Source organism: Schistocerca piceifrons, unplaced genomic scaffold, assembly GCF_021461385.2.
Source record: "Schistocerca piceifrons isolate TAMUIC-IGC-003096 unplaced genomic scaffold, iqSchPice1.1 HiC_scaffold_541, whole genome shotgun sequence".
In the NCBI taxonomy this organism is placed as follows: Eukaryota; Metazoa; Arthropoda; class Insecta; order Orthoptera; family Acrididae; genus Schistocerca; species Schistocerca piceifrons.
In genome coordinates this window covers 140289-164927 of record NW_025728779.1, presented here as the reverse complement: position 1 = coordinate 164927, position 24639 = coordinate 140289, and the positions used below count along the sequence as shown (strand labels likewise).

Sequence of the window (24639 nt, the reverse complement as noted above, 5' to 3'; positions counted from 1 at the left end):
GATTAAACTGCTGCCGCAGCTTTTTCAACGGAACGCAGCACTGCCTGAGGTTACAGTACATCGCCCTTGCGGCACCTGAACACAGCGGCCTGTTGGGACAGGCCGACGTCAGAGTTCAGAAATAGCATGCGACCGTTCAAGTACGGTCTATTGCGTGCTGCGTGTATGGTTCCTCTCACAGCGAATCCTGCTATACATTCCTGAGGCTGACGCAGCTCAGGCGAGGAATCGGCGCGGCAGCATTATAGCGAGAACAGCAGAACGATGCATCGGCCGGGAATCGAACCCGGGCCGTCCGCATGCTAAGCGAGCATTCACCAATTTTTTTTTTCTTCTCATTTCTTTCGTTGCATTTGTTGGGGGCGGACGTCCGATGGCGCCCGTTCAAGTTCATCGTTGACTCGGTCTTTTATTACAGAGGGCAGATAACTCTCAGACCGAACACGCTGAGCTATCGTGCCGGCAAGCCTTAAGATTATGAGACTTACGCGCTGCCTACTGCACTACTGAGGCACATGCCATTGAACCAGCGATGCTCGTCAAGCTGCCCGTGCTTCCCGAGCACTTTTCTGCAGGGGAAAGTGGGATTGCCACCCAGCGACGTCGGATACAACCGAAAAAAGTGCTACACACGCGGAGTGCTCCACTACACTGCCTTAAAACGAATGCTCATCTCTATCGTGTGAGTAACCTTGCGGCCGCGGCGACTAGTCTTGCCCAAAGACGCAGCGTGCGTGGAGGCGCTACCCGAATGCGTGTGGATGCACCCTCCTACCTCGAAAAGCGCCTGCAGCTACTATCACCGTGGGCCGCTGCTGGCGGGCAGGAAGCCGACACAGCGGGGCGTTGCGAGCAGCGGCTGTGCGGTGGTGGTGTAATGGTGAGCATAGTTGCCTTCCAAGCAGTTGATCCGGGATCGATTCCCGGCCACCGCAAGTGGCGCTAGTTTTTTTCGTATGAGTATGTGAGCCGCGTGCTGTTAAATGAAGGTTTTTTTCGTCGTAGCTCCACGCAGACCATCCTGTAGTATGTCCCGACTTGTCCCGACTTTGCTCGGCTGACGCGAAAGCTGACGCTTGGAATTCGCCCTTATCAAAAGGACAGGCGCTATAAACGGCTGTGAGAGGTGAGGTGTAGCGAGGTACCAAAACGACAGGCAAACTGCGACATTTTCTGCTCCTTCTTCTTGAACAAAAAAATAAAGAGAAAAGGGACGCAGTCGGTAGGACTTTTTTTTTTTTTTTTTTTTTTAAATGTATTTTTCTTTTTTTTTTTTTTTAAAGAAAAAAACCGACGCAGTCGGCAGGACTTTTTTTTTTTTTTTTTTTTGTATTTTTTTTTTTTTTTTTTTTTTTTTTTTTTTTTTTTTTTCTTAAATGGATGCAACGAGAGCAACAGGCAGGCAGAGGCAAAGAGGGCAGGGGTCGAATGTCCCGAGGCCTGGCCACAATGTCTCCCCCAGACCCGTCACTCAGTCGCCTCCTGAGTTAGCGTAGGTAACTGGTTTTGTGTTGTTTTTATTTTTTTTTTTTTTTTTTTTTTTTTTTTTTTTTTTTTTTTTTTTTTTTTGGCTACTGAAGTGGATTTATTTTAAATTTTTACTTTTAAATTGTTGTAAATATTCGTTTGTTTGTTTTTGATTTATTATTTGCCGACTGGCGTGGTAAAGAGTGGGGAACTTAACATGGTAGCTCATTGGCTGGGGAAAGAGGAAAGAAATAATTGGAGCCATAAAGGAAACGAAATCATCGCCCCAAAACGATAGAAAGGCAGCGTTTCCTGCTGGAAGAGAACGACAAGGAGTGCAGTGGGAAAAGAAAAAGAAAACACGAAGAACTTAGAAGCCCGCAACTCTGCCGGGACATGAAATTAAGTAACGGACCTGAGAGAAAAAATGAGCAAATTCTATTTCCCCATAACGGAAAAAAGAAAATGAAATGGCACATAATTTGGCAACTACAAACAAAACACCTCTCTTGGAAAGGAATGTGAAAGGAGTGGAAGATTTTGAGTGTGCTGTCTTCACGTAAAGAAGCGAGCAAATTGGCAACATAGAACTTTAAAGCAAGCGATCCCCGTAGGAAAGAAGAAAGCGAAAGACATATTGAAAGAAAGGAAGACTAAGCTCTCGAAAGGGAGTAAAAAAGCACACTCTAAATAAAACGAAAGTGCGTTCCAATCGCAAAGAAAGGAAAAAGGAAAGTTATGAAAACAGTCAAAGAAAAGGAAGAAAGAAAATAATGCTGTATTCCATTTATTTGTCATTTCAATGTGTTTCTAGTTTGTTCTTCAGTTTTCTGTTTCTGAGTTCTTTCGTAACGTCAACACGCTATTACTTCCGTTCACATTGCAGGACCATGATCGACGTCGTCATTAAGAGTGGAAAACAGTCGGTGCCAGATTGAAGACTTTCCGAAATTGCTGTTCAATGGGGATTTGTAGAAAGCGCTGAAAGCATCTCTGATATGAGGCTGTTCTCCGGAGCGTTTCATGGCGCTCCCACAGATAAAACAAGTAGTCGACTGGATCAATTATATTCTTGGCAAATATAGCGTAGGTGGTATGCCCTAAAATCCACATTGTAGCATTTCGCTTAGATGGCGGAAAGGGTTTAATGTCGGGGATGACAGCCGTCAGCGGCGAAAAAGACCGCTTGTCAGTCCTGTTAATGAGTGCGAGCATGTCGCAGGAAATAGCCCACACATCTCGTGTGGTTCTGCAAAGAAACCGATGCTCAAGGGTACCCCTTTCGTCACAGTACTCGCACTTAGAGGACGGAATTAGGTGAATAGTCGCCAGTCGGTCGTTGGTTGTCACAGTGCGAGTGATGACCGTATACCACGTGCTTCGCACTTCCGCCGGTAACAACTTGTTGCTGACGTTTTGCCAAACAAGAACCCAGTTGTTGTGGGGACATTGACGGACTAAGTTATTCGGTGGTGACAAACCAATCATCTCACGATACAAAGAGGTGGCAGACCGCGTCCTGCGGTCTCGAGCTAGTGAAACATGATAACTGCGGGACAAGAAAAAATCTCTGAATGCAGCAAGCTTGTAAGGTATCCGCGAGACATTGATCGGTGCACTGTCAGAAAGGGGCTCATGGGCGCGGAAGAGGGCAGCCGTCGTACTGTGGGGGCTATTCTCGACAATGGTGGCAATTCTGTTGACTAGCAGGGCAGAACATTTCTTTCTAACATCTACGAGACCTAGTCCTCCGCGAGACGGAGGCTGGGTACATGTGGCAAGTTTCACCTTGAAAATATGGCCACGCCACAGCAGCCAGTGTGCAGCTTGGCTGATCGTGCGTGCCAACGGAGGTGGGACGTTGAGCACTTGAGCCACATACCACGCTTTAGCCAAAATGTGAACATTGATCAACTCAACACGCTGTAGAAGATGTAATTTCCGGGTGGCGTGACGAAACATGAGACCTTTGACAGTTGTGGAAATACGGCGCCAGTTATGAGCGGCCATCTTTATGGGGCAAGCAAAGAATTGAATGCCGAGCATCATGTGGGAGGCAGCTATGGTGTACCACGAATCGGCAGCATAGTTGCGACAGGCACCTATTGGGAGTAGCACTGTTTTATGCGGGTTCAGTTCCGCACCGGTAGCCTGGGCAAAAAGACGGAACACAGGTTTAACTAAAGGGATGTCCTTTTCTTGTCGTATAAAGACGCCGACATCGTCGGCGTACGCAATGCACGACGCCCGTACACCCTCTACATCGATCCCACTGACAGTGCGCCCAATTCGGCGGAGGAGGGGGTCAAGAGCGATAACAAAGAGGGACATAGAGAGGGGACATCCTTGCCGCACAGACCGTGCGATCCTAAAGGGAGCCGAAAGGGTGCCATTTATCAGAATGCGAGAAGACGCTCTCGTTAGGACATTTTCAAGAGCGGAGACAAAGTTCATATGAAAGCCGATGTGACCTAACAAGGCAAAGAGGTAATCGTGGTTAATCCTATCAAAAGCCTTCCTAAAGTCAATCGACAGAATCGCCCCTGGAGTCCGTGTGGCAGCAGTGTGAGCCACGACGTCCCTATACGTGCTCACGGCGGCAAGGATACCCCTCCCTGTCACAGCGCACATCTGGAAAGGGCTAATGATTTTTCGCATCACACTGTGCAGCCTGGTTGCGACGCATTTGCTGAAAAGCTTGTAGTCACTGTTCAACAGCGTGATAGGGCGGAAGTTTTCAACTTTGTCAGCCCCAGCGGTCTTAGGGAGAAGAATGACTATACCCTCTAGGAACTCTGCCGGACACGGAAGGCCACTCAACAATTCATTTGCGACCTTTGTGAGGATAGGTTCTAAGAGATCCCAGAACTCGAGGTAGAATTCTAAAGGAATTCCGTCAGGGCCTGGGGACTTGTGTCGAGCAGACGAACAGAGTGCACCGCTCATGTCCTCCGTCGTGATGGCGGAAAGGAGGGTGTCATTGTCCTCACGTGTAAGCAGGTTCCGCATTTCACCTATGAGGACATGTGCGGCCGCCCTATCGTGGTCGCTACGCTGGAACGCGGCACTAAAATGGGCAAAAATGTGCGCACGAATGTCCCTCTCAGTGGTGAGTCGCTCCCCAGTCTCCAGTCTAAGACACCGAATAAATTTAGTAGCACCCCGTCTCCGCTCTCTTTCGATATGGTGAATAGTCGGTGACTCATCAAACGTCCCTACACAGCGGCTTCTAAGTAAGGAGCCCTGAAAATCTTGGGCCTGCAATTTAAAAATTTGAGCTTTCACAGCCTTTAACTGAAGCATAAATTGCTCATCAACAATATCTGGTAGAGAGACGGCATCTTTTAAAATCTGATAATAAAATTCAGTGGTTCTATGTTTCCACAGCGCAGCTTCGGCGCTAAAACACTTTAAAACAGCACGGATGGACGGTTTGGCCAGGTGAACCCACCAATTGACAACCGAGGCATAGTTAGCCAGCTTTTCGCCGCAGGAAGAGAGCGTATCGTGAATCTGCCGACGCAACGAGGGGGCACGGACATGAGTCACGTTAAACTTCCACACCCGAGATCGACGTAACTGGTGGAGTTGCGGCGCGCGAAGGTCACAGAAGAAGGCGCAGTGATCGGAAAAACAGACAGGGGCAACGTCAGCACTGATTAGGTGATCTGCTATGCAGGTCGACACATAGAACCTATCAAGTCTACTAGCCCCATTTCGATAGAAATACGTAAAAGCTTGCTGTTGAGGATAGAGGACACGCCACACATCCGCTAACTGGAAGCTGGCAATCAGACGATCAAGGTCAACGCACTTATGAGCCGTAGGAAACTGATCACTGTCCGCGACCACGCAATTAAAATCGCCCCCCAACACGACGGGCAGCGTCGGGCTACCAATCAAGGTGGGTACATCTTCAATGAAAAATCTCGCTCTCGCCCTCTTGAAACCAGTGCCAGACGGAGCGTAAATGTTAACTAGTTGCAGGCCTCCGATAACGCACGAGATCCCCCTGCCGGTCGGTAGTCGGTGGACGCGCGTGGGCGCTACTGCAGACTTATATAAAATAGCGGTACCACACCGAGCTTCCGGGTCGACATTATAAATGGCGGAATACCCCGTTAAAACATCAAGGCACACAACGCTCACTTCCTGCAGAAAAATAAAATCAAACCGACAATGTTGGATAAAATTTGCCAAGACTTGCAATTTCTGAGGAGCCGCAATACAGTTGATATTTAACGTGGCTATTTTAACCATGTGGCTACAGGACGCATGGGTGTAGGGCACACAGATAAATTTTTTGAAAGGGAGTCACCGGCAAGGTGCAGGCGCACCGGAGACGGAAAGCAGGGTACCGTGGCAGTTACATGTCTTCATCGTCCGCCCAGGAGAGCGGCGTAGGATTGGTCGTGTCTCCGTCCGACAGACTGCCGCCGGTAGGGTCACCCGACGCGGTTTTCCTGGACGCGCGAGTCTGCGAATTGCGCTGTTTACGAGATTCCGTGTCAGTACTAATCTTTTTCGAAGGGGGCGAAATTTCCCGGCCGCCGGTACCCTTTCCTAGCATACCCTTAAGTTTCCGACTTTGTTCTCGCACACGTTTTTCTCGTTGCGTGGCAAAGTCAGTATCCTGCAACTTGGTCTTTACGTTCCGTACGGAGGCAACAGAGTGCTGTTCTACATCCATAACCAAGTTCTCCACTTGAGGCGGAGAAAGGTGCAAGGTATTCGCTGGAGCAGTCACGTTACTGGGGGATGGGATGGAGTCCGCGACCTTGTCAGGAGTGGCAGTAAGTGCACAATCCCCAGCAGGGATGTCCGACACAACAGGCACTGAAGTAGCAGCATCACGTGGGGAGGACGTTGGACACTGTAGAACCGGTGAGGCAGGCGCGGTGTCGCAAACGGCGACAGTAATAGCACCTGATTCCGGAATGCTCTGAACACGTTCATTATCAAGTGAAGTCACGGAAGTCGTCTCCTGCAACGGAGCAGAACGGTTGGTCGGACGACATTCAGTGCTAACGTCAGGGACATTGTCAACAACAGGCGTATGTGGAACAACAGGTACACTAGGAAGAATAGACATACCCGCTACAACCGGTTCACGAACTAACGAGTCAGCCGGTGGCGGAGAACCTCTAAGAAGGGCACCTGCGTAACTACCTGAGTTTTCTAGGGGCAACTGCACAGGGCGCCGACGGGGACAAGAATTCCGCATATGTTCAGTAGAATGACAGAGAGAACACGTTGGAGGTTGGCCGGTGTAGGAGATGAAAGCCCTATGGCCGCCTATGATAACGAATGACGGAATGTGTTTCTTTAAGTCCATCCGCACAGTACGGACGCCGTTATCACATTGATAAACATACGCGGACGACCAATAATCTTTAGTGACAGCAAAGATAGTCCCATATAAACTTAATGCACGGCGAATTTCATCCAAGGGCACTTCAAAAGGCAGATGGAAAACCTTCACATTTCGTACACCATAACCGGCATGTAGAACCTGCACGTCACTAATAGTCCCATCAGCATGTTTAAACTTCCGAACCCCGCCATTGACGGCCACCAAACGCTCACATAGTTCACTATCAAGGAGTTTCAAAAACACGGAATTAACAATAAAATCTAAATGAACACCGTCAAGCAAAGCTGGGTCTATTTGCAATTCCGATCGGATCCAATGATGTATTTCAAAAGCCGTGGGACGCGGAAATTCGCGATCAAACAACAACTGAATAGTATTAGACCGGTTGTACGACACCATTTTCCACAATAAATCCTTGAAAAACTTACAAAAAGAGAAGAAACACGCTGAGTATAGACACCAGGCCGCTGCAAACCACGACGACCAACGATGTAAACACAGCTGCTAGCGGAGCTCGCGACGGGCACGTCCGCTCGCCGCAACCACTCGGCCACGACTGCTCGTAACCCAAGTTTCCCAGGAATCGTGAAAAATCCAACCGGTCTGCGCAGAATGTTGACAGGAAACGAACTCCGTGCACTGATTACGGCAGGGCTACCATCGCTACGAGACGAGCCATTACGGAAACGTTAAAATCTCCGCCCGGACAGGGACTTGAACCCTGGACCCTTAGGTTAAAAGCCTAATGCTCTACCGACTGAGCTATCCGGGCTCACGCTCGTTGTGGACGGAGCGGCTGCAAGCAATGTAAATAACTGGAACGCGTGTGTAGGCGTACTACGGTAATTTCTGGCTTCTGGCGCAACTGGCGACTTCACCGACTTCCCACTGACGCTGGTAGCAGCCCAACAACGGACCAGTGCCTCTTCTCCCTTTATTCCGGTGCCGACAGTAATTGCATCATGTGCCCGGACGTATTTCACAACATTTCTGTCGTTTCATACTGTTTCGTTATTTGCAGACACACTTTGCTAATCTTCCTTGGCACACTCTTCTTCAAACGGAGTTCCTTAATATCGCATCTTACGATAGTTTAAAATCAGTATGGACGCATCTTTGTCACACAAGAAAGGTAGCATGAAAAGAGGGCTGGCAGGGGTAGCGACAAAAAAGCAAAAAATGAAGACAGCCAGAATTCCCAGGCGGTCGCCGATCCGAATACTAACGTTGTTGCTTATCTTCGGTGATCGGACGGGAACGGCTGTTTTTTTTTTTTTAATTTATGTATTTAGTTAGTTTTTCGAATTTAGCACTGCTACAAAACAGTTGGCTCTGACGCGTTTCAAGGACACATCTGTCGATTCGTAGTGTTTCGTTAATTCCAACGAGTTCCTAGCACTCTTCCTCCGCGCATTCTTGCTCGAACTGAGTTCATTACTGCAATTTCGTGTCTTACGTTTAGTACAGTACTTTAAAATGCTTGTGGAAGCATCTTTGTCACACCTGAAAGTTAGTATGAAAAAGAGGCTGGCAGGTGTAGCGACGCAAAAATTAAAAAATGAGAAAGAGCCAACAGCACCTTTCTTTTTTTTTTTTTGTAACCAAATCTTTATTTCAGAAATAAGAAAAAACAACAAAATAAATCATCTGCATGGTTGAGCACTACAGTTTTCTAATTAATTTTTTTTTTTTTATTCATCTTTGTATGGTATTTGTTACCCTTACTTATTTTGTAAGACATGCTGTCCATTTGGTAATTTTCCTTTCATTCTTTTCGTTTTTAAGCAATTCGATAAGTTTTTCCTATATTCGTTACTGAGAGTAGTCCATTTTCATTGCTATATGTTTATGTCCAAGTTTGTTGTGGCAAATACTGACACGACTGACATTTCTCTGATGTCACAGAGTTATTCACTTGCAATGTGCATACAAACAAACAAACAAAACAAAAAAAAATGAGCATAGTTATTTAGACATTGATTACATTAAGTTATATACATTTAAATTACATATTGCATTTAAGGCATGAAAGGATGGTAGAAACAAAGGAGGTCCGGTTTTAGTTCGGCGTTTAAGCATGCATCACATATTACTTACATGGAAAGACAGATCTGACAGTTGAAGGACGAAGGTGAAAGTAGAGATGAGTGCAAAGTTTTATTAGTACATCTTATGACTTTGTGGCACTTAGGAAGGGAAAGAACACTTTAATATGTACCTGTTATCCGGTGGTGATTGGGAGGTTGTAGCACTGAAACACTACACCCTAGGGTGTTCACACTGATAAAAACACTTTCTTTTTCTTTTTGCTGCATTTCTTAAAACACTTTGGCGCACTTCTACTTTCACTTTCTTTTTGGATTTGCACTACTTCACTTTTATCACTGCACTGCACTGTCGAGGTTGCTGCGGTGCTGTGGGGAGGCTTGCTGGTGTTCACGTGCCGCCGGGGAAGACGTCGTCGATGGTTGCCTGCAGGGGTATCCGGAGGAAGTTCTGGAAGTTCTCGTCATACCGCCTGTGCTGCTGCGCTTCCTTATGTTCCTCCCAGAGGTCCATCAGGAAATCGACGTGGTCCGTCTGCCGCTTCGTCACGATGGCGTGGCCTGTCATGCCGAGGATCCACAAGGTTGCCAGCCTTTTCGGCCTGGGAAATGGTTTGATATCGGGCGCAGTGATGACTGTAGGTGTTATAGCTCGCTGGTCCGTTCTATTTATTTTTGCCACTATTCTCTGGCACGTTTCCCATATGCTGACCCCGTTTTTACGTGTGAAGCGGTGCTCTAGTGTGTCGACACAGTTGCAGGCTTCACATTTATCTGAATCTCTCAGTTTGATCCGGGCTAATTTTTCGTTTGTTGCTACCGTCCTGTTTACTATTCGGTACCAGCTCGCCTTCACGTGCTTTGGTAGCGTGGTTTCCGTGATGTTTTTCCATATTTGTGGCCAGTTGTGATTTGGGAACTTGTTTTCTATTTTGTTTCTGGCAGGCCTTCCCCTCAGCGCCTTGTATATTTTCCTCGCTGTCCTGTGACTGGGATTTGCCACGGTTGTCAATGCATAGCTCTTGTCTATGTAGTATTGTCTTACGTGGCAAATCTTATACGGGATGTGGCTCGTGTTTATTGGCGGTTCTTCAGATGCAGGTTTCATTCTTCTTATCAGTGCTGCTGTGATGCTTTCTGGATTCTTCTCCTGGATTTCCAGCGTCCTTTTTAGTAGAAGCGCCGCACATTTCGTTCTTACTTCCACAAGACCGAGTCCTCCTTCCTCTATCGGTAGCGAGCATGTTTCCTGCGCCACCTTGAAGATTTCTCTTCGCCACAGGAGGTAGTATACGGCTCCCGTGATTGCCCTAGCTATTTCTTTGGGTAAGGTCAGGATCTGTGCCAGGTAGTAGGCTTTCGATAGGATCGTTGTGTTTATGAGGTCTATTCTTTGCTGCAGGGTTAGTTGCCTGTTTGAATGCACTCTCGTGAGGCCTCGTATTACATGTAGTGCGTTCCTCCAGTTGTATGTTGCCATTTTTTGTGGACAAGGCTGCATGAAGATGCCGAGTACTTTGTGGTTCTCGACTACTTCATACCACTGACTCGCTGCATTTATCTGCTTATTCCCAATTGGCAGTAGCACTGTTTTCTTTTTGTTTATTTTTGCACGTGACGCTTCTTCAAAAGTGTGCAGTATTTCTTCCACCGTTTTTATTTCTTCACGTTGTTGGATGAAGATTCCCATGTCATCTGCGTAGGCTACGCAAGCCACTGTTTTGTCTTCCACCGTGTAGCCTGCTATGCTATTGGCGATCTTCTTCAATAGCGGGTCTAGTGCTACTGCAAAAAGGGCCATTGACAGGGGGCAGCCTTGCCTCACTGACCTGTTAAGTTCTATGTATTTTGTTGTCCATCCGTTTATGGCTATTCTGGATTTGCCATTCTTTAGTAGTTTTTCGACGATGCTGTTGAATTTTGGTCCGAATCCTAGTCTTCTTAACGTCTTCATTAAGTAGCTGTGATCGATCCTATCGAAAGCCTTGTTGAAGTCTACGGATATTATTGCTGCTGTATTCTTGTTGGTAGCTGCATGTGCTATCACGTCTCACTGCACACGTCTGCCACGGACTTATTGTTTTGGTCATTGCAGTCTTCAAGTTGCTTGCGAGGCATTTGGCTATTAATTTATAATCGGCATTCAGGAGCGTGACGGGACGGTAGTCTTCTATTCTTCGGGCTTTTTTCTGTTTTGGTATGAGTATGATGGTCCCATCCGTGAGCTTGGCTGGTATCTCTGCTCCGCCTAAGATCTCATTTACCATCTCCGTCACTTTCCCTCCGATTATGTCCCAGTACTCGATGTAAAACTCGGTCTGGATGCCGTCGGTGCCCGGTGATCTTCCTTTGGCACTGCTCTTGAGGACTGCTCTGACTTCATCTTCGTCGAAGGTCTCCGTCAGTTTTGTTCTGTCTGCCTCCGTTAGCATCCGTGTTGTGTTTTGCAGGATTTTTGTTACTGCTCGTTGTTTTATTTCTTCTTTTTGGAAGAGTTGTTCGAAGTACGTCTCTATGTGTCTTTTAATTACTGGTTTTGTTTTGAGTGATCGCCCTTCGCCGTCGCACAGTTCCTTAATGGTCTTGCTCGCCGCCCTTTCCCTCTCCCTGTTGATGTGGTGCAGGGTAGCGGGCTCATCCTCCACTTCGCCGTACGTTTTACTTCTTCTGATTACTCCCCTCAGTTGCTGTTTTTTGATCAGTAGCATTTTTGCTTTGATCCTCCTCACCCTAGGCAAGAAAGATTGGTCGTCTAACGGCGCATTTAGGGCATCTTTCAGGCACTGTTGATAAAAGTCGGCAGTGTTCCTTCTCCAGAACGCTTTTTCGGCGCAGAACCGAATTAGCAGTCTTCTCAGCGCTGGTTTCGTGCGCGTAATCCACCAGTCTATTGTGGTGCTGTGCTCTGCTCTCTTCGCCAGGCATTCCTGCCACGTGGCTGCTATCTCCTTTCTCAGAGCGACGTCTTGCAGGTGGTCGGTGTTAAGCTTCCAGGAGCTTCTTCCCGCCGCCGTCTTCTCTGTTTCCAAACGGATGCTGCACTCGTAGCAGGAGTGGTCGGAAAACATGACTGGACAGACCTCCACTCGCGATATTTTGTCTGCCAAATCTCTGCCTACGTAAATTCTATCGAGTCTGCTTCTTCCGTTTCTGTAGAAGTATGTGAACTCTGTGAGTGCGGGATTTTCCACTCTCCACGAATCCTCCAGTTTTAAACGTTTAACAAGTTCTTGTAATTCGGCGCACGCGTTTGCCACTGGGATCTGATCCTCTTGATCGGTCACACAATTGAAGTCACCACCAATTATGATATTGTTGTTGTTGTGTAGGATAAGTTCACATATTTCTTCATTAAAGAAGTTGCTCCTGGCTCTCTTGTTGTTTGTGCCTGACGGTGCATATACGTTCACAACTAACGTGCCTTCTATTTGGATCGCAATTCCTCGGCCGTTTGACAACATCTTGGGTTCGTCAGTTTCTATTCCATGTCTGACCATTATCGCAGTGCCGCACCTCGATTCTGGGTCTATGTTTGTGTAGATTTCGAACCCCGGTATCCGTTCTATCGCCGTCGATGCCACTTCTTGCAATAGCGCTACGTCTGCGGCTCTGTGTCTTAAGAACTGTGCGAGGGCGTCTATCTTTACTGCTGTAGTCATTTTATTTACGTTGCAAGTGATTATCTGGTATGAGTTTTTTGCCAGCCTAGTCATTTCTATTGCCCGTCATGAGCTGTCGTCAGAGTCCGTGTGCTGTAGCTGTGGCCGGTCTGGCCCGCTTTGCCTCCTCTCCTGTGAGGAACTGTAATTTTGCCTTTTCCTTTCCTTTTTGGTTCCTGTTTTGTTTGCCGTTTTGTTTGTCGTTTCTGTGTCTTCTTCTGTGTTCCGTTGTTTCCCCTTGGCTTTTTCTCCGCTCCTCTTCTTCGAGGTGGTTGCGGCGACGTCATCTTCTTGGTTTAATTTCAGTATCTTTTTAAGTTGGTTCACGTTTTCTCTTATCTTCTGCTCGCGTGCCTGTTCGTGTGTGGCTGGAGTGCCACTTTCATTTTCTGCTTTTTCAGTTTCCATCATTTCTATTTCTCGTTCGGGTTCTCTTTCCTTTCTCGCTTGCTTCGCCAGCGTTTTCTGTGTACGCGCCGTCTTGGGCTGTACTTGCTGTTCGGCCTCGTCCGAGCTGCCGTCGCTAATCTTCCTTTTGTCGGCGCTTCCGGGTGCGGGCCCGGCGGCCGGCTCGGGGCCGGGGGTAGCCGGGGCAGCGGGCTGGGGCGCGGGTTCTGTGGCCTCCTCCTCCTCCATTGTGTCCTGCTCGGTTGTAGCGGCGGCGGGGCCCGCGGCGGCAGGCTCGTTGCCGTTACTGTCCTCTAACTGTGGCTGCGGGGCAGCGTCCGCTATTCTCAGCGACGGAAAATCTGCGTTGAGATTCATCATCGCGCCTGCGTACGTATTCTCTCTAGGAAGCTGTACCGGCCGGTTTCGTGGGCAATCGTTCCTCATGTGATCCGTGGCATGACAAATGGAACACGTCTGAGGTTGGCCTGTGTACGAGACGAAGCCTCTGTGCCCGCATACGTTGATGAACGAGGGAATGTGTTTCCTTAGGTCCATTTTTACGGTGCGCACTCCCGAGTCTACCTGAATGCGGTATGCACTCGACCACTTGTCTCTCGATATCCCGAAAACGTTTCCGTATAGTCTGCAGGTTTTTACAATTTCTTCGTCAGGGACTTCGAAAGGCAGATTGTATATTTTTATATTCCTGATTCCGTAACCAGAATGCTGGATCGTGACGTCACTTGTGGTTCCGTCCCTATGTTTGAACTTCCAGATGCCCCTGTTTAGATTTACTACTCTATCAATTTCCGCGGCGTTTCCGATTTTTACAAACAATGTGTTCAAAATAAAGTCCAATTGTAGTCCCTCAATTTCCTCTACTGGTACTTTCACAACGTCAATGATCCAATTGTGAATTTCAAACGCGTTCGGTCTTTCACCATTCTTATCGAAAGTACACTGAATAGTGTCCTTCCTGTTTGTCGTTGATGCCATGTTTTCCAAAAATAACCGGTCAATAAAATAAAGAACTTATACTCGCCAAAGCAGCGACGGCGGCGGCACGCTGTCCACCTCGGGCAGCGGGCAGCGGGCGCGGTGCGGGGACGGTCTCGTGGCCGGCCGGCGACGGCAACACGGCCGGGAAATCCTCTGCTACCTGCGACGCACAATAGCGAGCGGCACCCGGTGTTCCCAGGCGGTCACCCATCCAAGTACTAACCGGGCCCGATGTTGCTTAACTTCGGTGATCGGACGAGAACCGGTGTATTCAACATGGTATGGCCGTTGGCGTCCTTATAATGTGGCCGCACGGCAGAAGAAGCCTTCGCCCCTTCTCCCAACACACGCAATCGCCGTTTTCCGTGGCACATTTGACGCAAAGCGAGTCCTTCCACCGCCACGTGGGTGACACGCACAACACGGCTGCTCGTTGCACCGCCTGTCATTCGTTTGGTGCGTGCGGCCTCCGACACTCGCGGGAGACGCGCCTTGTTCTTGTTATCCGGCGCAGGGCCGGGCGTCGGGGGGACTGCGCGGGGTGTGGCAGTGTCCTGCTGGACCGGCGGAGGCTTTCTCACCTGCCTGACACGCGCCGCGCTTCCAGATATTTGCGTAATTTGCGCGGTGCATTTTCGCCTGTCCCCTCCCCTTCCGTCCCGACTTGTCCCGACTTTGCTCGCTGCCGCTCGGGTCGCGCTCCATATGACCGCACAAGCACGACAAACATCTGCGAGATGGGCGCGGGCCGAACCGGCGTGTCCGAGACGCCGTGTGCGGCCGTTCGGAGCTACTAGAGTAGAGCAGCGCTGCGCTGGAAAGGTGCGAAAACACGGACAGAGGACACAGGAGGTTCAACAAAGCATCCATCTCCTCTAGAGGCGAAAGAGAAATTTTTGTTTACAAATTTGCAGATGTGCACTGCTACAAAACAATATGCCCGGACGTATTTCACAACATTTCTGTCGTTTCATACTGTTTCGTTATTTGCAGACACACTTTGCTAATCTTCCTTGGCACACTCTTCTTCAAACGGAGTTCCTTAATATCGCATCTTACGATAGTTTAAAATCAGTATGGACGCATCTTTGTCACACAAGAAAGGTAGCATGAAAAGAGAGCTGGCAGAGGTAGCGACAAAAAAGCAAAAAATGAAGACAGCCAGAGTTCCCAGGCGGTCGCCGATCCGAATACTAACGTTGTTGCTTATCTTCGGTGATCGGACGAGAACGGCTGTTTTTTTTTTTTTTTAATTTATGTATTTAGTTAGTTTTTCGAATTTAGCACTGCTACAAAACAGTTGGCTCTGACGCGTTTCAAGGACACATCTGTCGATTCGTAGTGTTTCGTTAATTCCAACGAGTTCCTAGCACTCTTCCTCCGCGCATTCTTGCTCAAACTGAGTTCATTACTGCAATTTCGTGTCTTACGTTTAGTACAGTACTTTAAAATGCTTGTGGAAGCATCTTTGTCACACCTGAAAGTTAGTATGAAAAAGAGGCTGGCAGGTGTAGCGACGCAAAAATTAAAAAATGAGAAAGAGCCAACAGCCCCTTTTTTTTTTTTTTTTTGTAACCAAATCTTTATTTCAGAAATAAGAAAAAACAACAAAATAAATCATCTGCATGGTTGAGCACTACAGGTTTCTAATTAAATTTTTTTTTTATTCATCTTTGTATGGTATTTGTTACCCTTACTTATTTTGTAAGACATGCTGTCCATTTGGTAATTTTCCTTTCATTCTTTTCGTTTTTAAGCAATTCGATAAGTTTTTCCTATATTCGTTACTGAGAGTAGTCCATTTTCATTGCTATATGTTTATGTCCAAGTTTGTTGTGGCAAATACTGACACGACTGGCATTTCTCTGATGTCACAGAGTTATTCACTTGCAATGTGCATACAAACAAACAAACAAAACAAAAAAAATGAGCATAGTTATTTAGATATTGATTACTTTAAGTTATATACATTTAAATTACATATTGCATTTAAGGCATGAAAGGATGGTAGAAACAAAGGAGGTCCGGTTTTAGTTCGGCGTTTAAGCATGCATCACATATTACTTACATGGAAAGACAGATCTGACAGTTGAAGGACGAAGGTGAAAGTAGAGATGAGTGCAAAGTTTTATTAGTACATCTTATGACTTTGTGGCACTTAGGAAGGGAAAGAACACTTTAATATGTACCTGTTATCCGGTGGTGATTGGGAGGTTGTAGCACTGAAACACTACACCCTAGGGTGTTCACACTGATAAAAACACTTTCTTTTTCTTTTTGCTGCATTTCTTAAAACACTTTGGCGCACTTCTACTTTCACTTTCTTTTTGGATTTGCACTACTTCACTTTTATCACTGCACTGCACTGTCGAGGTTGCTGCGGTGCTGTGGGGAGGCTCGCTGGTGTTCACGTGCCGCCGGGGAAGACGTCGTCGATGGTTGCCTGCAGGGGTATCCGGAGGAAGTTCTGGAAGTTCTCGTCGTACCGCCTGTGCTGCTGCGCTTCCTTATGTTCCTCCCAGAGGTCCATCAGGAAATCGACGTGGTCCGTCTGCCGCTTCGTCACGATGGCGTGGCCTGTCATGCCGAGGATCCACAAGGTTGCCAGCCTTTTCGGCCTGGGAAATGGTTTGATATCGGGCGCAGTGATGACTGTAGGTGTTATAGCTCGCTGGTCCGTTCTATTTATTTTTGCCACTATTCTCTGGCACGTTTCCCATATGCTGACCCCGTTTTTACGTGTGAAGCGGTGCTCTAGTGTGTCGACACAGTTACAGGCTTCACATTTATCTGAATCTCTCAGTTTGATCCGGGCTAATTTTTCGTTTGTTGCTACCGTCCTGTTTACTATTCGGTACCAGCTCGCCTTCACGTGCTTTGGTAGCGTGGTTTCCGTGATGTTTTTCCATATTTGTGGCCAGTTGTGATTTGGGAACTTGTTTTCTATTTTGTTTCTGGCAGGCCTTCCCCTCAGCGCCTTGTATATTTTCCTCGCTGTCCTGTGACTGGGATTTGCCACGGTTGTCAATGCATAGCTCTTGTCTATGTAGTATTGTCTTACGTGGCAAATCTTATACGGGATGTGGCTCGTGTTTATTGGCGGTTCTTCAGATGCAGGTTTCATTCTTCTTATCAGTGCTGCTGTGATGCTTTCTGGATTCTTCTCCTGGATTTCCAGCGTCCTTTTTAGTAGAAGCGCCGCACATTTCGTTCTTACTTCCACAAGACCGAGTCCTCCTTCCTCTATCGGTAGCGAGCATGTTTCCTGCGCCACCTTGAAGATTTCTCTTCGCCACAGGAGGTAGTATACGGCTCCCGTGATTGCCCTAGCTATTTCTTTGGGTAAGGTCAGGATCTGTGCCAGGTAGTAGGCTTTCGATAGGATCGTTGTGTTTATGAGGTCTATTCTTTGCTGCAGGGTTAGTTGCCTGTTTGAATGCACTCTCGTGAGGCCTCGTATTACATGTAGTGCGTTCCTCCAGTTGTATGTTGCCATTTTTTGTGGACAAGGCTGCATGAAGATGCCGAGTACTTTGTGGTTCTCGACTACTTCATACCACTGACTCGCTGCATTTATCTGCTTATTCCCAATTGGCAGTAGCACTGTTTTCTTTTTGTTTATTTTTGCACCTGACGCTTCTTCAAAAGTGTGCAGTATTTCTTCCACCGTTTTTATTTCTTCACGTTGTTGGATGAAGATTCCCATGTCATCTGCGTAGGCTACGCAAGCCACTGTTTTGTCTTCCACCGTGTAGCCTGCTATGCTATTGGCGATCTTCTTCAATAGCGGGTCTAGTGCTACTGCAAAAAGGGCCATTGACAGGGGGCAGCCTTGCCTCACTGACCTGTTAAGTTCTATGTATTTTGTTGTCCATCCGTTTATGGCTATTCTGGATTTGCCACTCTTTAGTAGTTTTTCGACGTTGCTGTTGAATTTTGGTCCGAATCCTAGTCTTCTTAACGTCTTCATTAAGTAGCTGTGATCGATCCTATCGAAAGCCTTGTTGAAGTCTACGGATATTATTGCTGCTGTATTCTTGTTGGTAGCTGCATGTGCTATCACGTCTCTATAGGTGGAGGTAGCGTTAAATATACTTCTACCTGGCACTGCACACGTCTGCCACGGACTTATTGTTTTGGTCATTGCAGTCTTCAAGTTGCTTGCGAGGCATTTGGCTATTAATTTATAATCGGCATTCAGGAGCGTGACGGGACGGTAGTCTTCTATTCTTCGGGCTTTTTCTGTTTCGGTATGAGTATGATGGTCCCATCCGTGAGCTTGGCTGGTATCTCTGCTCCGCCTAAGATCTCATTTACCATCTCCGTCACTTTCCCTCCGATTATGTCCCAGTACTCGATGTAAAACTCGGTCGGGATGCCGTCGGTGCCCGGTGATCTTCCTTTGGCACTGCTCTTGAGGACTGCTCTGACTTCATCTTCGTCGAAGGTCTCCGTCAGTTTTGTTCTGTCTGCCTCCGTTAGCATCCGTGTTGTGTTTTGCAGGATTTTTGTTACTGCTCGTTGTTTTATTTCTTCTTTTTGGAAGAGTTGTTCGAAGTACGTCTCTATGTGTCTTTTAATTTCTGGTTTTGTTTTGAGTGATCGCCCTTCGCCGTCGCACAGTTCCTTAATGGTCTTGCTCGCCGCCCTTTCCCTCTCCCTGTTGATGTGGTGCAGGGTAGCGGGCTCGTCCTCCACTTCGCCGTACGTTTTACTTCTTGTGATTACTCCCCTCAGTTGCTGTTTTTTGATCAGTAGCATTTTTGCTTTGATCCTCCTCACCCTAGGCAAGAAAGATTGGTCGTCTAACGGCGCATTTAGGGCATCTTTCAGGCACTGTTGATAAAAGTCGGCAGTGTTCCTTCCCCAGAACGCTTTTTCGGCGCAGAACCGAATTAGCAGTCTTCTCAGCGCTGGTTTCGTGCGCGTAATCCACCAGTCTATTGTGGTGCTGTGCTCTGCTCTCTTCGCCAGGCATTCCTGCCACGTGGCTGCTATCTCCTTTCTCAGAGCGACGTCTTGCAGGTGGTCGGTGTTAAGCTTCCAGGAGCTTCTTCCCGCCGCCGTCTTCTCTGTTTCCAAACGGATGCTGCACTCGTAGCAGGAGTGGTCGGAAAACATGACTGGACAGACCTCCACTCGCGATATTTTGTCTGCCAAATCTCTGCCTACGTAAATTCTATCAAGTCTGCTTCTTCCGTTTCTGTAGAAGTATGTGAACTCTGTGAGTGCGGGATTTTCCACTCTCCACGAATCCTCCAGTTTTAAACGTTTAACAAGTTCTTGTAATTCGGCGCACACGTTTGCCACTGGGATCTGATCCTCTTGATCGGTCACACAATTGAAGTCACCACCAATTATGATATTGTTGTTGTTGTGTAGGATAAGTTCACATATTTCTTCATTAAAGAAGTTGCTCCTGGCTCTCTTGTTGTTTGTGCCTGACGGTGCATATACGTTCACAACTAACGTGCCTTCTATTTGGATCGCAATTCCTCGGCCGTTTGACAACATCTTGGGTTCGTCAGTTTCTATTCCATGTCTGACCATTATCGCAGTGCCGCACCTCGATTCTGGGTCTATGTTTGTGTAGATTTCGAACCCCGGTATCCGTTCTATCGCCGTCGATGCCACTTCTTGCAATAGCGCTACGTCTGCGGCTCTGTGTCTTAAGAACTGTGCGAGGGCGTCTATCTTTACTGCTGTAGTCATTTTATTTACGTTGCAAGTGATTATCTGGTATGACTTTTTGCCAGCCTAGTCATTTCTATTGCCCGTCATGAGCTGTCGTCAGAGTCCGTGTGCTGTAGCTGTGGTCGGTCTGGCCCGCTTTGCCTCCTCTCCTGTGAGGAACTGGAATTTTGCCTTTTCCTTTCCTTTTTGGTTCCTGTTTTGTTTGCCGTTTTGTTTGTCGTTTCTGTGTCTTCTTCTGTGTTCCGTTGTTTCCCCTTGGCTTTTTCTCCGCTCCTCTTCTTGGAGGTGGTTGCGGCGACGTCATCTTCTTGGTTTAATTTCAGTATCTTTTTAAGTTGGTTCACGTTTTCTCTTATCTTCTGCTCGCGTGCCTGTTCGTGTGTGGCTGGAGTGCCACTTTCATTTTCTGCTTTTTCAGTTTCCATCATTTCTATTTCTCGTTCGGGTTCTCTTTCCTTTCTCGCTTGCTTCGCCAGCGTTTTCTGTGTACGCGCCGTCTTGGGCTGTACTTGCTGTTCGGCCTCGTCCGAGCTGCCGTCGCTAATCTTCCTTTTGTCGGCGCTTCCGGGTGCGGGCCCGGCGGCCGGCTCGGGGCCGGGGGTAGCCGGGGCAGCGGGCTGGGGCGCGGGTTCTGTGGCCTCCTCCTCCTCCATTGTGTCCTGCTCGGTTGTAGCGGCGGCGGGGCCCGCGGCGGCAGGCTCGTTGCCGTTACTGTCCTCTCCCTGTGGCTGCGGGGCAGCGTCCGCTATTCTCAGCGACGGAAAATCTGCGTTGAGATTCATCATCGCGCCTGCGTACGTATTCTCTCTAGGAAGCTGTACCGGCCGTTTTCGTGGGCAATCGTTCCTCATGTGATCCGTGGCATGACAAATGGAACACGTCTGAGGTTGGCCTGTGTACGAGACGAAGCCTCTGTGCCCGCATACGTTGATGAACGAGGGAATGTGTTTCCTTAGGTCCATTTTTACGGTGCGCACTCCCGAGTCTACCTGAATGCGGTATGCACTCGACCACTTGTCTCTCGATATCCCGAAAACGTTTCCGTATAGTCTGCAGGTTTTTACAATTTCTTCGTCAGGGACTTCGAAAGGCAGATTGTATATTTTTATATTCCTGATTCCGTAACCAGAATGCTGGATCGTGACGTCACTTGTGGTTCCGTCCCTATGTTTGAACTTCCAGATGCCCCTGTTTAGATTTACTACTCTATCAATTTCCGCGGCGTTTCCGATTTTTACAAACAATGTGTTCAAAATAAAGTCCAATTGTAGTCCCTCGATTTCCTCTACTGGTACTTTCACATCGTCAATGATCCAATTGTGAATTTCAAATGCGTTCGGTCTTTCACCATTCTTATCGAAAGTACACTGAATAGTGTCCCTCCTGTTTGTCGTTGATGCCATGTTTTCCAAAAATAACCGGTCAATAAAATAAAGAACTTATACTCGCCAAAGCAGCGACGGCGGCGGCACGCTGTCCACCTCGGGCAGCGGGCAGCGGGCGCGGTGCGGGGACGGTCTCGTGGCCGGCCGGCGACGGCGGGACGGCCGGGAAATCCTCTGCTAACTGCGACGCACAATAGCGAGCGGCACCCGGTGTTCCCAGGCGGTCACCCATCCAAGTACTAACCGGGCCCGATGTTGCTTAACTTCGGTGATCGGACGAGAACCGGTGTATTCAACATGGTATGGCCGTTGGCGTCCTTATAATGTGGCCGCACGGCAGAAGAAGCCTTCGCCCCTTCTCCCAACACACGCAATCGCCGTTTTCCGTGGCACATTTGACGCAAAGCGCGTCCTTCCACCGCCACGTGGGTGACACGCACAACACGGCTGCTCGTTGCACCGCCTGTCATTCGTTTGGTGCGTGCGGCCTCCGACACTCGCGGGAGACGCGCCTTGTTCTTGTTATCCGGCGCAGGGCCGGGCGTCGGGGGGACTGCGCGGGGTGTGGCAGTGTCCTGCTGGACCGGCGGAGGCTTTCTCACCTGCCTGACACGCGCCGCGCTTCCAGATATTTGCGTAATTTGCGCGGTGCATTTTCGCCTGTCCCCTCCCCTTCCGTCCCGACTTGTCCCGACTTTGCTCGCTGCCGCTCGGGTCGCGCTCCATATGACCGCACAAGCACGACAAACATCTGCGAGATGGGCGCGGGCCGAACCGGCGTGTCCGAGACGCCGTGTGCGGCCGTTCGGAGCTACTAGAGTAGAGCAGCGCTGCGCTGGAAAGGTGCGAAAACACGGACAGAGGACACAGGAGGTTCAACAAAGCATCCATCTCCTCTAGAGGCGAAAGAGAAATTTTTGTTTACAAATTTGCAGATGTGCACTGCTACAAAACAATATGCCCGGACGTATTTCACAACATTTCTGTCGTTTCATACTGTTTCGTTATTTGCAGACACACTTTGCTAATCTTCCTTGGCACACTCTTCTTCAAACGGAGTTCCTTAATATCGCATCTTACGATAGTTTAAAATCAGTATGGACGCATCTTTGTCACACAAGAAAGGTAGCATGAAAAGAGGGCTGGCAGGGGTAGCGACAAAAAAGCAAAAAATGAAGACAGCCAGAGTTCCCAGGCGGTCGCCGATCCGAATACTAACGTTGTTGCTTATCTTCGGTGATCGGACGAGAACGGCTGTTTTTTTTTTTTTTAATTTATGTATTTAGTTAGTTTTTCGAATTTAGCACTGCTACAAAACAGTTGGCTCTGACGCGTTTCAAGGACACATCTGTCGATTCGTAGTGTTTCGTTAATTCCAACGAGTTCCTAGCACTCTTCCTCCGCGCATTCTTGCTCAAACTGAGTTCATTACTGCAATTTCGTGTCTTACGTTTAGTACAGTACTTTAAAATGCTTGTGGAAGCATCTTTGTCACACCTGAAAGTTAGTATGAAAAAGAGGCTGGCAGGTGTAGCGACGCAAAAATTAAAAAATGAGAAAGAGCCAACAGCACCTTTTTTTTTTTTTTTTGTAACCAAATCTTTATTTCAGAAATAAGAAAAAACAACAAAATAAATCATCTGCATGGTTGAGCACTACAGTTTTCTAATTAAATTTTTTTTTTTTTATTCATCTTTGTATGGTATTTGTTACCCTTACTTATTTTGTAAGACATGCTGTCCATTTGGTAATTTTCCTTTCATTCTTTTCGTTTTTAAGCAATTCGATAAGTTTTTCCTATATTCGTTACTGAGAGTAGTCCATTTTCATTGCTATATGTTTATGTCCAAGTTTGTTGTGGCAAATACTGACACGACTGGCATTTCTCTGATGTCACAGAGTTATTCACTTGCAATGTGCATACAAACAAACAAACAAAACAAAACAAAAATGAGCATAGTTATTTAGATATTGATTACATTAAGTTATATACATTTAAATTACATATTGCATTTAAGGCATGAAAGGATGGTAGAAACAAAGGAGGTCCGGTTTTAGTTCGGCGTTTAAGCATGCATCACATATTACTTACATGGAAAGACAGATCTGACAGTTGAAGGACGAAGGTGAAAGTAGAGATGAGTGCAAAGTTTTATTAGTACATCTTATGACTTTGTGGCACTTAGGAAGGGAAAGAACACTTTAATATGTACCTGTTATCCGGTGGTGATTGGGAGGTTGTAGCACTGAAACACTACACCCTAGGGTGTTCACACTGATAAAAACACTTTCTTTTTCTTTTTGCTGCATTTCTTAAAACACTTTGGCGCACTTCTACTTTCACTTTCTTTTTGGATTTGCACTACTTCACTTTTATCACTGCACTGCACTGTCGAGGTTGCTGCGGTGCTGTGGGGAGGCTCGCTGGTGTTCACGTGCCGCCGGGGAAGACGTCGTCGATGGTTGCCTGCAGGGGTATCCGGAGGAAGTTCTGGAAGTTCTCGTCGTACCGCCTGTGCTGCTGCGCTTCCTTATGTTCCTCCCAGAGGTCCATCAGGAAATCGACGTGGTCCGCCTGCCGCTTCGTCACGATGGCGTGGCCTGTCATGCCGAGGATCCACAAGGTTGCCAGCCTTTTCGGCCTGGGAAATGGTTTGATATCGGGCGCAGTGATGACTGTAGGTGTTATAGCTCGCTGGTCCGTTCTATTTATTTTTGCCACTATTCTCTGGCACGTTTCCCATATGCTGACCCCGTTTTTACATGTGAAGCGGTGCTCTAGTGTGTCGACACAGTTGCAGGCTTCACATTTATCTGAATCTCTCAGTTTGATCCGGGCTAATTTTTCGTTTGTTGCTACCGTCCTGTTTACTATTCGGTACCAGCTCGCCTTCACGTGCTTTGGTAGTGTGGTTTCCGTGATGTTTTTCCATATTTGTGGCCAGTTGTGATTTGGGAACTTGTTTTCTATTTTGTTTCTGGCAGGCCTTCCCCTCAGCGCCTTGTATATTTTCCTCGCTGTCCTGTGACTGGGGATTTGCCACGGTTGTCAATGCATAGCTCTTGTCTATGTAGTATTGTCTTACGTGGCAAATCTTATACGGGATGTGGCTCGTGTTTATTGGCGGTTCTTCAGATGCAGGTTTCATTCTTCTTATCAGTGCTGCTGTGATGCTTTCTGGATTCTTCTCCTGGATTTCCAGCGTCCTTTTTAGTAGAAGCGCCGCACATTTCGTTCTTACTTCCACAAGACCGAGTCCTCCTTCCTCTATCGGTAGCGAGCATGTTTCCTGCGCCACCTTGAAGATTTCTCTTCGCCACAGGAGGTAGTATACGGCTCCCGTGATTGCCCTAGCTATTTCTTTGGGTAAGGTCAGGATCTGTGCCAGGTAGTAGGCTTTCGATAGGATCGTTGTGTTTATGAGGTCTATTCTTTGCTGCAGGGTTAGTTGCCTGTTTGAATGCACTCTCGTATTACATGTAGTGCGTTCCTCCAGTTGTATGTTGCCATTTTTTGTGGACAAGGCTGCATGAAGATGCCGAGTACTTTGTGGTTCTCGACTACTTCATACCACTGACTCGCTGCATTTATCTGCTTATTCCCAATTGGCAGTAGCACTGTTTTC

At 47.6% G+C, this 24639-nt stretch overlaps 4 non-coding genes across 4 annotated transcripts; 1 reads left to right on the top strand and 3 right to left on the bottom strand.

The window, feature by feature from the left end:
- Nucleotides 1-863: 863 nt before the first annotated feature.
- Trnag-ucc lies at nt 864-935 on the top strand. Its single transcript has one exon. It is a non-coding gene; the product is annotated as a tRNA-Gly (tRNA).
- A 6605-nt stretch (nt 936-7540) lies between these two features.
- On the bottom strand, nt 7541-7613 carry Trnak-uuu. Its single transcript has one exon. It is a non-coding gene; the product is annotated as a tRNA-Lys (tRNA).
- A 6495-nt stretch (nt 7614-14108) lies between these two features.
- LOC124757047 lies at nt 14109-14227 on the bottom strand. The gene has a single exon (XR_007012379.1). It is a non-coding gene; the product is annotated as a 5S ribosomal RNA (ribosomal RNA).
- Nucleotides 14228-21208: 6981 nt separating this feature from the next.
- Nucleotides 21209-21327, bottom strand: LOC124757046. Its single transcript, XR_007012378.1, has one exon. It is a non-coding gene; the product is annotated as a 5S ribosomal RNA (ribosomal RNA).
- Between the last annotated feature and the right edge of the window lie 3312 nt (nt 21328-24639).